Source organism: Peromyscus californicus, unplaced genomic scaffold (genome assembly GCF_007827085.1).
Source record: "Peromyscus californicus insignis strain IS unplaced genomic scaffold, ASM782708v3 Scaffold_4__1_contigs__length_199733344, whole genome shotgun sequence".
NCBI classification, from domain to species: Eukaryota; Metazoa; Chordata; class Mammalia; order Rodentia; family Cricetidae; genus Peromyscus; species Peromyscus californicus.
The window spans coordinates 188,528,828-188,541,139 of NW_026294562.1; the positions used below are offsets into that span (position 1 = coordinate 188,528,828).

Below are 12,312 nucleotides of genomic sequence, written 5' to 3' on the forward strand. Positions count from 1 at the left end.
ATTGGACTATGATGCAAAGCACTCCACAGGCTTTATAGAGTATAAATATGCATATATACATATATAATTAAAGTAAGAGACTATGAATTTGAGGGGCAGCAGGGGAACAAGGGAGGACTTGGAAGAGGGAGAGGGAGGGGAGAAAATGATATAAATACAGTGCTCACACATGAAATTCTCAAAGGTTGATGCCTATGTGACCAGAATAAAAAATGGGAAGTTAGAGAAAGAAACATAACATAATGGAAGTGAGAAATTAGTACAATAGGACATAGCAGATAAATGGAGACAAAGAGATGGAGTGGGTTTAGAATAGATCAAAATTAAATATGCACAAAGATTTTATATGGAAATAGATCATAGTGTAAACTAATTAAAAATAAGAAGATAGATATTATAAAAATAAATCTTGTTCAGACAATGGTAAACCACTCTTGGTATTCCAACTAAAACACCATCATAAAGACACAACAGAGTGTCAAAGCAATTAGCCAAAGAAAGCAAGAGCAGAGGACACCCAAAATTACATCAGAGTGGCTTGGATATCCTTATATATTTGGAGATGTTGGTCTCTGCAGGAGATTTATGATTCTGCTAGAAGCTGTGCTTCCCAGGTCTTAGGGATAGCAGAAAACTTTGGGAGGATGAAATGAGACATATAGTAACATTAGTTTGCTATAATTAGATTAAATATTCATATAAAATGGTCAGAAGTGAATGGAAAAATGTAAATAATTATTAGTCAATAATAAGTATACATCAAGTAAATAAACAAGTGAATAAAGATAGGTGTGCAATGTGTGTAAATAAATGGACTGTGGGTTCTCAGAAGGTGGGCCTGTGTGGTATCAGACATCATGGATTTTAGAATCTATAGGAGTAATAATAAGTTGAAGTAAACTATATATTCTCTTCCTAAGGGAGTTTTTACTTATATGGGGACGTAGGGCCTCTGTCACTTGTATCTCAGTGCATTTAATTAATTTTGTGGGAAACATAAGGAGTTCTCCAAATATTTTGAGGTTTTAAAATAATTATACCATTTGTCTCTCCAGTTCTTTCCTCCAAACCCTGTCAAGCCCCTCCTCACTTTGTTTCTAATTCCTGGACTACGTTTTCAATCATTATTGCTACATAAATGTGCATGTTCTCATGCTACTTGTAATCCTAAAATTTACCACACTTGAAGGGGGAAATTATCTGTTACAATTACTATGATACAGTGTGCTACTTAGAGTCTTCATGAATAAATGCAATTAAAACAATTAGCATGCCACATCCTATTGTTGTTAGGAAATTAAACATCTTCCACAGGTGTGTGTTTTGGTTTGGTCCTCAGGTGATGGAGGAAAGTATTAGAATATACAGGAAATGCATCTGCCTCATAGCTTCAATAGAACAACGTCAGAGTGACCTTGGACATTGTACCTGGTGCCCAGTGCTGCTTCTTACAATCTACTATCTATAAAGAGCTGAGAAAACCCCTCCACCACACTCTCCTACTGTCCTGATATTCCCCCCAAACATGGTGTGTCAAGGAAATTTGTACCAAACCCCTGAAAGCATGAACCAAAATATATCTATGAAGTTGTTCTTTCAGGAATTTTTGTCACAGGTATAGAAAATGAGCTAATATATATGCTGGAGATGTGGCTCAGTGGTAAAGAGCACTGGCTGCTTTCCTAAATGATCTGGGTTTGATTTCCAGCAACCATATTGTGGCTTGCAGTCATCTGTAACTCCAGTTCCAGGGAATCTGATACCCTTTCTGGCCTATTTGGGCACCAGAAACACAGACTTACATCAAGCAAAACAACCAAACACATAAAAATAAATTAATTAAATAAAAATATATGTAACTAATATAGATTTAATATATAATTAGTACTTAGATGGATAATACAGGAAACAATTCATTAAACATATATTTATATAAATTGTCTTATGTTATACATTGAAAATTAAATAATACATACTTTTAATATTAATATTGAATGCAAATATCTTTCTATTCAATAAATGAACTAATAAATACATAGAGGGACAATAGATTATGTTAAATAACTATGTATAGGGAAGGAAAGATGTGTGTTTTCCTAAGAGCAATTACTTCTCAGGCACAGGACCCAGTTTTCATTTTCAGCAACAACCACCTGTAACTCTACTTCCAGGGAATCTAATTCACTCTTCAGGCTCCCACTGGAATTGCATGTACAGAGTCCACACACATACTGTTACCACTTAAATATACATATACATTAAAAACAGTTATTTCTTAAATAATTCCATGCACAAACGTGACAGCAGCTGTTCAGGCCCAATCCATCACTGATGAGCTATTGGCAGTTGATAGCTACTGGGGAAACAATAATCATTTTATTTGGAGTTTGTAGTCACTGGTAGGTTTCCTACACAAAATGATGATCCTACACTCATGCTTTCTAGGAAGCACTAGACAGACTTTTTGAGTTATCAAAAAGAATATTAGGGAATTAGTAAAGGGTGATATTTGGAGGAATACAAGGAGGATTGAAGTGAGCAAATAGGGGGTATGTTGTGGGAGTCCAGCCCTCACATTTATTTACCCCAGGAACTCTTGAGGAATGAGGGATAAGAGACTTAGAAATAGAGAGTAAAGAAACAGAGAGAAAACACAGGATAGACTGGGGCACCCCTGGATCCTTATCCACCAGCCCAGAACTTTATTCTTAAAGTCTATTTGTAACAATGCCAAGGGGTGGAGTAAAATACCATTGCTTTCATTTTTCTTTTTTTTTTTCTTTCATTTTTCTTTATTGAGAATTTTTTTACTCACTCCACATACTGTCCACAGATCCCCCTCCTCCCTACTTCCATCCCCTAGCCCTCTTTCCCAAGCCACCCTGCATCCCCACATCCCTCAAATTGAGGTCTCCCATGGGGAGTCAGCAGAGCCCAGCACACTGAGCCTAGGCAGGTCCAAGCCCCTTCCCACTGCACCAAGGCTGTGCAAGGTGTCACACCACAGGCACCGGATTCCAGAAGCCTGCCCATAGACCAGGGACAGATCCCGATCCCCCTGCCTGGGTGGCCCCCAAATAGTTCCAGCCAAACAACCATCCTCAATATTCAGAGGACCTACTCCAGTCCCGTGGGGGTTCCACAGCCACCAGGCTACAGTTCATGGGCTTCCACTTGTGTGACCGGTCATCTCTGCACGTCTTCCCATCCTGATCTCAATGTCCCTTGCCTGTAGTATCTCTCCTCTCTCTCATCAATTGGATTCCCGGAGCTAAGCCTGGTGCCTGGCCGTGGATCTCTGTATCTGCCTCTATGAGTCACTGGACAAAGGCTCTGTGATGACAGCTAGGTTGTTTGCTAGGCTGGTCACTAGAGTAGACCTGTCCAGGCACCCTCTGTACCACTGCCAGCAGACCAAGGTGGGGTCATCCTTGTGGATTCCTGAGAGCCTTCCCAGCACCCTGCCTCTTCCTATTCCCATGATGTCCTCATCTATCATGGTATCTCCCTCTCTGCTCTCCCACTCTGTCCCTGTTCCAGCTTGACCCTCCCATTTCCCTATGTTCTCTTCCCCCACTCCTCGCCCTCTGCTACCACCCCCCCCCACATCTACCACACGCTAAGCCTTTATTTTTCAATTCCTTATTGGCATGCCTACATTTGCAACACCCCCTACAATCCTTTCACCAATTCCTTGGTCCCTGTTCATGGCACCATGTGTGGCAGACCAGCCCCCACACACATTTACCCCAGGAACTTTTGAGGAATGAAGGATAAGAGAATTAGTTAAAAATTGAGAGTAAAGAAACAGAGAGAAAACACAGGATAGACTCAGGTGCACCTGGATCCTTATCCACCGGCCCAGATCTTTATTCCAAAGGTCTATTTATAACAATGTCAAGGAGTGGGGCAAAAAACCTCCCCCTTGCCAGTTACAGTCAGCTGCTGCCCAGGCCTGTGGTCCAATCAACCTCTTATGCAAACCAGCTGGGTACACTAGGAAACCTAGTGGTTGTGTGTGTGTGTGTGTGTATATATATATATATATATATATATATATATATATATATGATCATATTACATTATATACATGTATAAAGTTTCTGAAACAGAACTATCACAATAAAACTCACTATGCATAATGAGTAACAATTACACATACTGGTTTAAAAATGATAGGTGTGTTATTTATTTCTTGTGCACATTTGCTTCTGTGTATGTATGAATTCTCATGTGTGTTCCTACATGAACTGGATGAGCAAGTCCTATTCTTCAGTGTGAGAGTCTTCAGAGAGAGAGGACCAGGGGGTCAGAAGATAAGGAGACAGGAGGACAAGGGAGATAAATTTTGGAATCAGGTGGTTTTACAAAAGTTATGTCTCATGCCAAACAAGTTTATTAAGAAATACAGCATCTTACTTAGTTTTCCTGAAAGGAGAAATGAAGACAATGATAGTAAGAAAAAAGGGAGGGGATGTCATACAATGAGACAGTCAATGGGAGCCTGAATAAAACAATGTTGTATAAGGGGAACATAGGATATATCAAAGACAACAGAGATCAAGCAAACAGTGTCCTAGGGAATGATTTCCATTCCCCCTTAGGGTGCTAAGTGTTGTGTTCTCAGGGTCCAAGTCTCAGCCCAAGTCCACTACCAACTCTGCCAAGCATATTCTTGGTTGTACCCCCCTCTATACATTAGGCCCTCAGGGCAAGCCTCTGTCAATATTGGCTCTCCGTACCTATCCCTATGCATATGTCTAGCACATATCTAAGTGGGTATGCATCTAGCATCATCACTATGATTAAAGTCTCACAGAGCTTTGAGGGTTAGTCTTGACCATCAAATTAATGGGCTTAAGTCTCACTGCAATATGTATTATATATTATATATTCATTATATATATATTATATATCACAACTGTAACATTTATCACATATAAATTATACACACATACACACACATATATATATACATACACATATATATGTTACAGTTATGATTTATTAGAATGTTTTACACAATATGGACTGTGCCGATTCAACATTTTTTTGGTCAAACTGGATAGAATGAGGAACCAGTAACTAGTCATTCTCTGAGGATGGATACCTCAGCAGTCCTAGAACGGCATTAAAACCCTGAAGAATTCTTAGTGAGGTGCTTGTCTCTAAATGGCATTACACTGAAGAACCATTGGTTGGTGAAGAACTTTTTGGTTTATGAAGTTATCAGGCCACCAACAGTGCAAATAGTAAACAGAATAGTTATGTACCTATACTTATACATTATATATATATATATATAATATATATATATATTATATATATGTGTGTGTGTGTGTGTGTGTGAGAGAGAGAGAGAGAGAGAGAGAGAGAGAGAAAGAGAGAGAGAGAATGTGTTCATACATATGTGTGCCCATAAAATTATCAAAAATAATTTTAACCAATAAAAAGAAAAATATTGTTTTCTTTAATTCTTGATCAAATGGAGTTCTATTTGGTCTTTTCCTACACCTATGAAATGTAGGGTCTTGCCTGTATGATCTCCTAACAGTTTCAGTGATTCAGGTTTCATATTTAAGTTTTGGAGTTAGTTGGGTTTTTTGTTTGTTTGCAAAGTGATAGGTATAGGTCTCATTTCATTCTTTGCGTACGGAAATTCAATTTTCCCAGCACAGTTTGTTGAAGATGTTGTTTTCTTTTCTCCACCATATGCTTTTGGAATATTGTTTAATATTAAATGGCTGATATGTGGTTGTATTTTATTTGTGTTCTAACAAATAAAGCTTGCCTGAAAATCAGGAGGAAGAGCTAGCTACCAGTTAACCATAGAGGTCTGGAGGTCTGGACAGACAGACAGGAAGTGATAGAGCTCGGTGGAGAGAGGAAGTCTCTCACAAGGCAGAGAGAAGAGAGGTGGCTCAGAAGTTAAGAGCATTGACTGATTTTCCAGAGGAACCAGGATCAATTCCCAGGCCATCCAGAGTCCAGTCATGACAGGATAAAAACAAAATAAATATATAAAAGCGAGAGGGCTCACGTGGTACCTTCTCCTTTTTGAGTCTTCAGTTTTGTCCCATTGTTCTACATGTGTGTATTTATGCCAACAACTTACTGGGTTGTTTTTTTTTTTTTTTTGCCTCTGTACTCTGTCTTAAGATATGGAATGGCAATTTCTCCAGTATCATTCTTTCTGATCAGGATTATATTTTCTATCTAGATCTGTTGTGGTTTTACATAAATTCTAGGGTTGTTTGTTTTCTATTTGTATGAAAAATGACATGGGAGTTTTCTTCCTTTTTAAATTTTTTTATTAGTTTTGCATACCAATCACATTTTTCCCTCTCTCCCCTCTTCATTCTCCCCCCACCACATCCCTCAGCCCATTCCTATCCTCTTCTCAGAAAGGGTAAGGCCTCCCATGGGGAGTCAACAAGGCCTGGCACGTTCAGTTGAAGCAGGACAAAGCCCACTCCCCAACCCTCACCCTCATCAAGGCTAAGCATGGCATCCTACAACATGGAATGGGCTTCAAAAAGTCAGCTCATGCACAAGGGATAGATCCTGGTCCCACTGCCAAGGGTCCCATAAACGGACCAGGCTACAAACTATTGCCCACATGTAGAGGTCCTAGTTCAGTCCCATGCAGGATTTCCACCTTTCAGTCTAGTGTCCATGAGTAGTCATCTGTCTCTGTGAGTTTTTCCATCATGATTTTGACCCCCACCCCTTGCTCATAGAACTCCTTTTTCTCTTCAACTGGACTCTCATTGCTTAGCCTGGAGCTGAGATGTTGGTCTCTGCATCTGCTTCCATCATTTGCTAGATGAAAGTTGTATGATGACAGTTAGGGTCACCAATCTGATTACAGGGAAAGAGCAGTTCAAATACCCTCTACAGTATTGATAGTGGTCTTATCTGGGGACATCCCTGTTTATTCCTGGGAATTTCCCTAGCATCAGGCTTCTCCCTAGCTCAATAATGGCTCCCTCTATTGAGGTGTCTCTTTCATTGCTCTCCCACTCCATCCCTCCACAAAATCAACCATCCCATTTCCTCATTTTCTCATCATTTTCCTCTTCCCTTTACCACCCCCACTCCCAGTTTACCCAGAAGATCCATATCTTTCCCCTTCCCAGAGTGATCCATTAATCTCTTAGATTTCCCCCTTGTTACCTAGATTCCTGGAGATGTGGGTTGTATTCTGGTTATCCTTTGCTTTACATCTAGTATCCACTTATGAGTGAATACATACCATGTTTGTCTTCTGGGTCTGGATTTCATCACTCAGGATGATTTTTTTCTAGTTCCATTCATTTGTCTGCAAATTGCATGATGCCATCTTATTTTTACAGCTGAGTAATACTCCACTGTGTAAATACACCACATTTTTTTTTATCCATTCTTTAGTTGAGTGGTACCCAGGTTGTTTCCATATTCTGGCTCTTACAAATAATGCTGCTATGAACATAGTTGAACATGTGTCCTTCTGGTATGAATGTGAATCTTTTGGGTATATGATCAAGAGTGGTATTTCTGGGAGATGGGAGTTTTCATTGGTGTTGTATTGAATCTGTTAATGGGTTTGGATAAGGTAGACAGATCACAGTGTCATGTTTCTAGCACCCTCCCATCTGGACTGTCAGTCATTGTTTCACAGATGGGGAGATTTCAGCATAGCATGGACCCCTCTGATGTTAGATCTTCTTTATTATAGCATAGTAATTATACAAAATAATGAGTCTCATTATGTATGTCCCTTACAAGGACAGGCTCAGTCGTTACATCAGAAAGCTCTAAATCCACCATTTTAACATCCAGAAGAAACCTGTAGTTGAGGCTTATTCTTAATTATCAATGCCCAGCCTTAGCTTGGCTTAGTTTCTTGCAAGTTTTCCTTAACTTATTCTGACCACGTTTTGCCTCTGGGCTTTTCCTGTTCTCTAAATTCTGTAAATCTTACACTTACTCCATGGCCCACTGTGTAGCTGGGTGGCTGGCCCCTGGAGTCTTTCTTCTTCTCTGGCTCCAAGCCCTCTTCCCAGTTTTCTCCTTCTGTATATACTCTCTGCCTGCCAGCTCTGCCTATCCTTTCTCATGCCTTGCTATTGGCCAGTTCTTTATTAAACCATCAAAATCTTTGTCATTTCCTTCAGGGACCTTTTCATCAACTCATGTCAACCTTTGTTCTGCCTTTCCCAATCCCCTTCATTTTAATATGTTCATTTTTATTCCCTCCTCATGTCGTTCCCCTAACATGTTCCTTTCATAAATATGGCTCAAAAGCTTGTGTTTTGCAGGTCATTCTTCAATTATGGAACTACACAGAAAGCTAGCAGACACTTTTGAAAATTAAACGTAACTGGAGGTGATCAGTAAGGGTATGCCTATTACATATAAGATTCTTGGTTCTTAACAGTTGGCTCTAGGTTCATAGTACATAGCATTTCTTATGTTGGTATATGATCTATTCATCCTTGGACACTCAATGGCCTTTATAATGGAGGATATTTTTTAAAAATACTTCTGACATCTGGGCTGGCAAATGGATTGTCTCACTTAATTCTGTGGTTCTCAGCTCAGGGAATCCCATGGAAAAGGAGACAGGAAGGGCATAAAAGCCAGAAGAAATCCATGATACCTGCAGAACAAGGCCCCCTAAGTCAAATATCATATGAATTCAAAGAGACTGAAACACTATGTTATAACTTTCAATTAAATATTTTATGGCATTCATGATATGTAAATGAGTGGGTCTCAGATTCTCATGACTTCTCTTGGCTATGTTCCTTTTTTTTGGTTACCTTTGTCCAACTTCCATGTGATTTTTTCTCTTATTTTAGTATATTTTATTTTGTGATGTTTTGTTCTTGCGAGTTAGAAACCTGTTCTTTCCTACTGACAGAAAGAGAGTGGATCTGCATGGAAGGGGAGGAGCTTGGAAGTGTAGGCAGAAATGAAATTGTAATCAGGATCTATTGTATGAGAAAAGAACCTACTTTCAATAATATGTTCAAAAAAGAAAAAGAAAGATTTTTCTGGTATGTAATATGGTAACCATGTGATTATCTATCTTTGATTCCATCTGTGTGATGTGTTACATTTACTGATGGGTATATGTGAAGCCATCCCAGAATCTTTGGAAAGATTGTGATGCTGTTTCATATTAAACTCACAAATGGAAGCATTAAAGGGCAACAATGAACTAGTCATAGGAATACTTGCCCAGGGACCCATTCTGTACCTATCATTGAACTTCAATACAGATAGAATAGCCATGCCAAGGCCATATAGCTTTGCTTAGGGTTATACATTGCCACTGGTAATTACATTTTTATAACCTTATACACCAGAAAAAAGTCAGAGTGGAATATAGAAAAATAATTTTCTTCATATCCTCTTTTATAACTCATGAATTCTATTGCCTAGTCATTATTTAATATTTTCTAAGTCTCATTTCTAAATGTTTTACTATTACCTAGTCTATTACCTAGTCAATATTTAATATTTTCTAAGTCTCATTTCTAAATGTTTTACTGAAGATATAATTACATCTGTTTGCATATATACCTGTAGATATTATTGGATAATATCCAGGTATTATGGAAAATATGTGATTTTTCATTTTCATTCTGAGTTTGTGTGACCTGGTTTAATATTATCCTTCATAAGTCCATCAATTTTCCTACGCATTTTGTGATTTCATCTTTCACTGTATTCAATAATATACCATTTTGCAAATAACACAAATTTAATTATGAATTTGTCTCTTTATAAATATGTAAGTGGACCCTCTTTCCTTGTTATAGTAAACAGAACAATCATTAAAACAGATGCGAAGCCAGGCAGTGGTGGTGCATGCCTTTAATCCCAGCACTTGGGAGGCAAAGGCAGGCAGATTGCTGCAAGTCTGAGGCCAGCCTGTGCTATAGAGTGAGTTCCAGGACAGGCACCAAAGCTACACAGAGAAACCTTGTCTCAAAAAACCAAAAAAGAAAAAACAGATGTGAAAATGTCTCCAGGGTATGATATGGTGTTCTCTGGGAGTACCTCCTGGAGCAGAATACCTAGGTCAAATACAGTTCCATTTTTGTTTTTTTCTGAATATACAAAAAAAAAGATTTCTATAATGGCTGTATTCAATTCTTCTGAACTCTTTTGGTGAAGCCAGCAGTACACTGATGCCAAATCAGATGAAGACAGAATCACAGCAAAGGAAATTTACAAGTCAATATCCCTGATGATGCTAAAATTCTCAATGAAATACTAGCAAACAAGACTCAGAATTACAAGACAACCTTCAGTCATTTTAAATTGAATTTTGTACAAGGTGAAAGAGAAGGTGTGATGGGACAGGGCTTCTTCATGCACCATTTCATGGCCAGGCACTACTTCAGTATCCATGTAAGTAGAATGTACTACCCAGAGCCATCTGTGAAATCACCAAGCAGACAAGATTCCCAGAGAATGAATGACACAAAAGGGAAGTATTATTGTAAGCTTTTTGCAGGCTTCTGTGAACATCAGGTGGTCAAAGGGCAGACTCTCACAGCTTCAGGTTGAAGAGTACAATGGGCCTCACACAATAGGATTGAATCATGTAGGCTGCTGAATCACCCACCAGGCAAAAGTCCCATATTCATTTCAGCAAATCTTAAAAAGATAAGGTGCTACCTAAATAACTTTCTGCAATGAATATTTGAGGGTATCAAGTGAGTAAACATCTGAATACCAAGCAAAACATATCATCTGCATACTTAAAATGTGCATAAATGCCATTTATTCCTTATCCAGACTAAACCAAACCTGGATACAATAGAGTAATTAATGAGAACAAAGGGTCCAAATGCTGGAAAACACAATGAAGTGAAGCTATTGATGTTCACCAGCCACCAATTGTGATTATACAAAACAGTAATGCAGCCTCTTAAGATGGAGGAGAGAGTGTAAAAAGCCAGAAAGGTAGGATCTCTCACTAGGATGAGAATGCTCTGGGTGACTCTGGATTCAGGGGAGTTTCTGCTGGAAACATGAGTGCTTTGGATGTGTTGAACCCTCTGTTTGTGTCCATAAAGAATGATAGTCATGGATCCACTGGACCAGGCCATGAGCACAGAAAAGAAGACTTCAGGGCACACTACCAATGCTGCATAGAGTAAACCACCAATTTCATCGTACCCTACAATGGAGCAATATTCATAATCTCATTTTCTTGTCACATTTTTGCTATTCCTATTGAAAAGTATATGCAAAATACATAAAATTTATGAACGTGTACATGATCCAGAGGAGGGAAATGTGGCAGCTTATGTTCTTCTCTAATTTGACTTTATGATCCTTCCAACAGGACTTCCTGGGACTAATGGTCAAGGGCCTGGAAGACACTCAAGAGGCAGGTGGTGCCAATCGACACACTCCTACCAACTCCTTGAATATATACTAGGAGCTTACATTCAGAATCAGTCAAGAAATGCTTAAATCCCAAAACTGCCATTGTTTGGGGCACTCCTGAAGAGAGAATGACCAAAGTATTGGCTGCCATTATATTCATGAAAATCAAATATATGGGCTTTAAAATGCATTCTCTCCAGTAATGATGTAGATGGTAGAAAATTAGAGAGAAATTTCCCACAATTCCTGTTGTAGTTTGTGATAAGAGAATAATTATGATTGCTAGGTTCCAGAAATCCATTCTGGGATTTGCAACAATTTCCTTAAGTGTATGTCAGCACTATTCTTCTGGTCAAATAAATACTGACAAATATTTACCAGCTACAGTGGATGAAGAAGTCTTTACACCATGGAGTACTGAGGGACTGAAACAAGGGGTCTTTTATACTCAAGTAGGTGTTGAAGGCCAGCCCTGACCACTTCAAAAGACCGTGTTCTCTAATGTTTGAAAAGAATAGAGACTATCCATGTATGTTACTGTGAGAATGCACATAATGATGGAAGGAGACCCATCAAATTTAATGGGAAATGAAACATTCAGAATGATGTCACCATGTCAAATAATGAAAAATGACATCCCATAGAAACAAATATAATGAAAGAATTCCAGAACATATTTAAACATTCTAGACATATTTTAATGAAAACAACTTCAATAATTTCTACAAATTTAAATATATCAATACTTAATGTCTACTTCATCTAAAAATGAAAGACATGGAATGAGAAATTTATAACCACTCAGAATATACCTATGGGCTTTGACATGGCCAAGATTCCATCTTGACTCAGGTAGAGCCATCTTTGGTTTAACATGAAACTAACTCTCCTTTTTCTATTCCATCCATGAAAAGTCTCCTG

The 12,312-nt window shown here is 38.6% G+C and overlaps 1 pseudogene; it reads right to left on the reverse strand.

Annotated features, from left to right (window-relative positions):
• Positions 1 to 10,757: 10,757 nt before the first annotated feature.
• On the reverse strand, positions 10,758 to 11,701 carry LOC128124230 (vomeronasal type-1 receptor 4-like; annotated as a pseudogene).
• Positions 11,702 to 12,312: the final 611 nt, after the last annotated feature.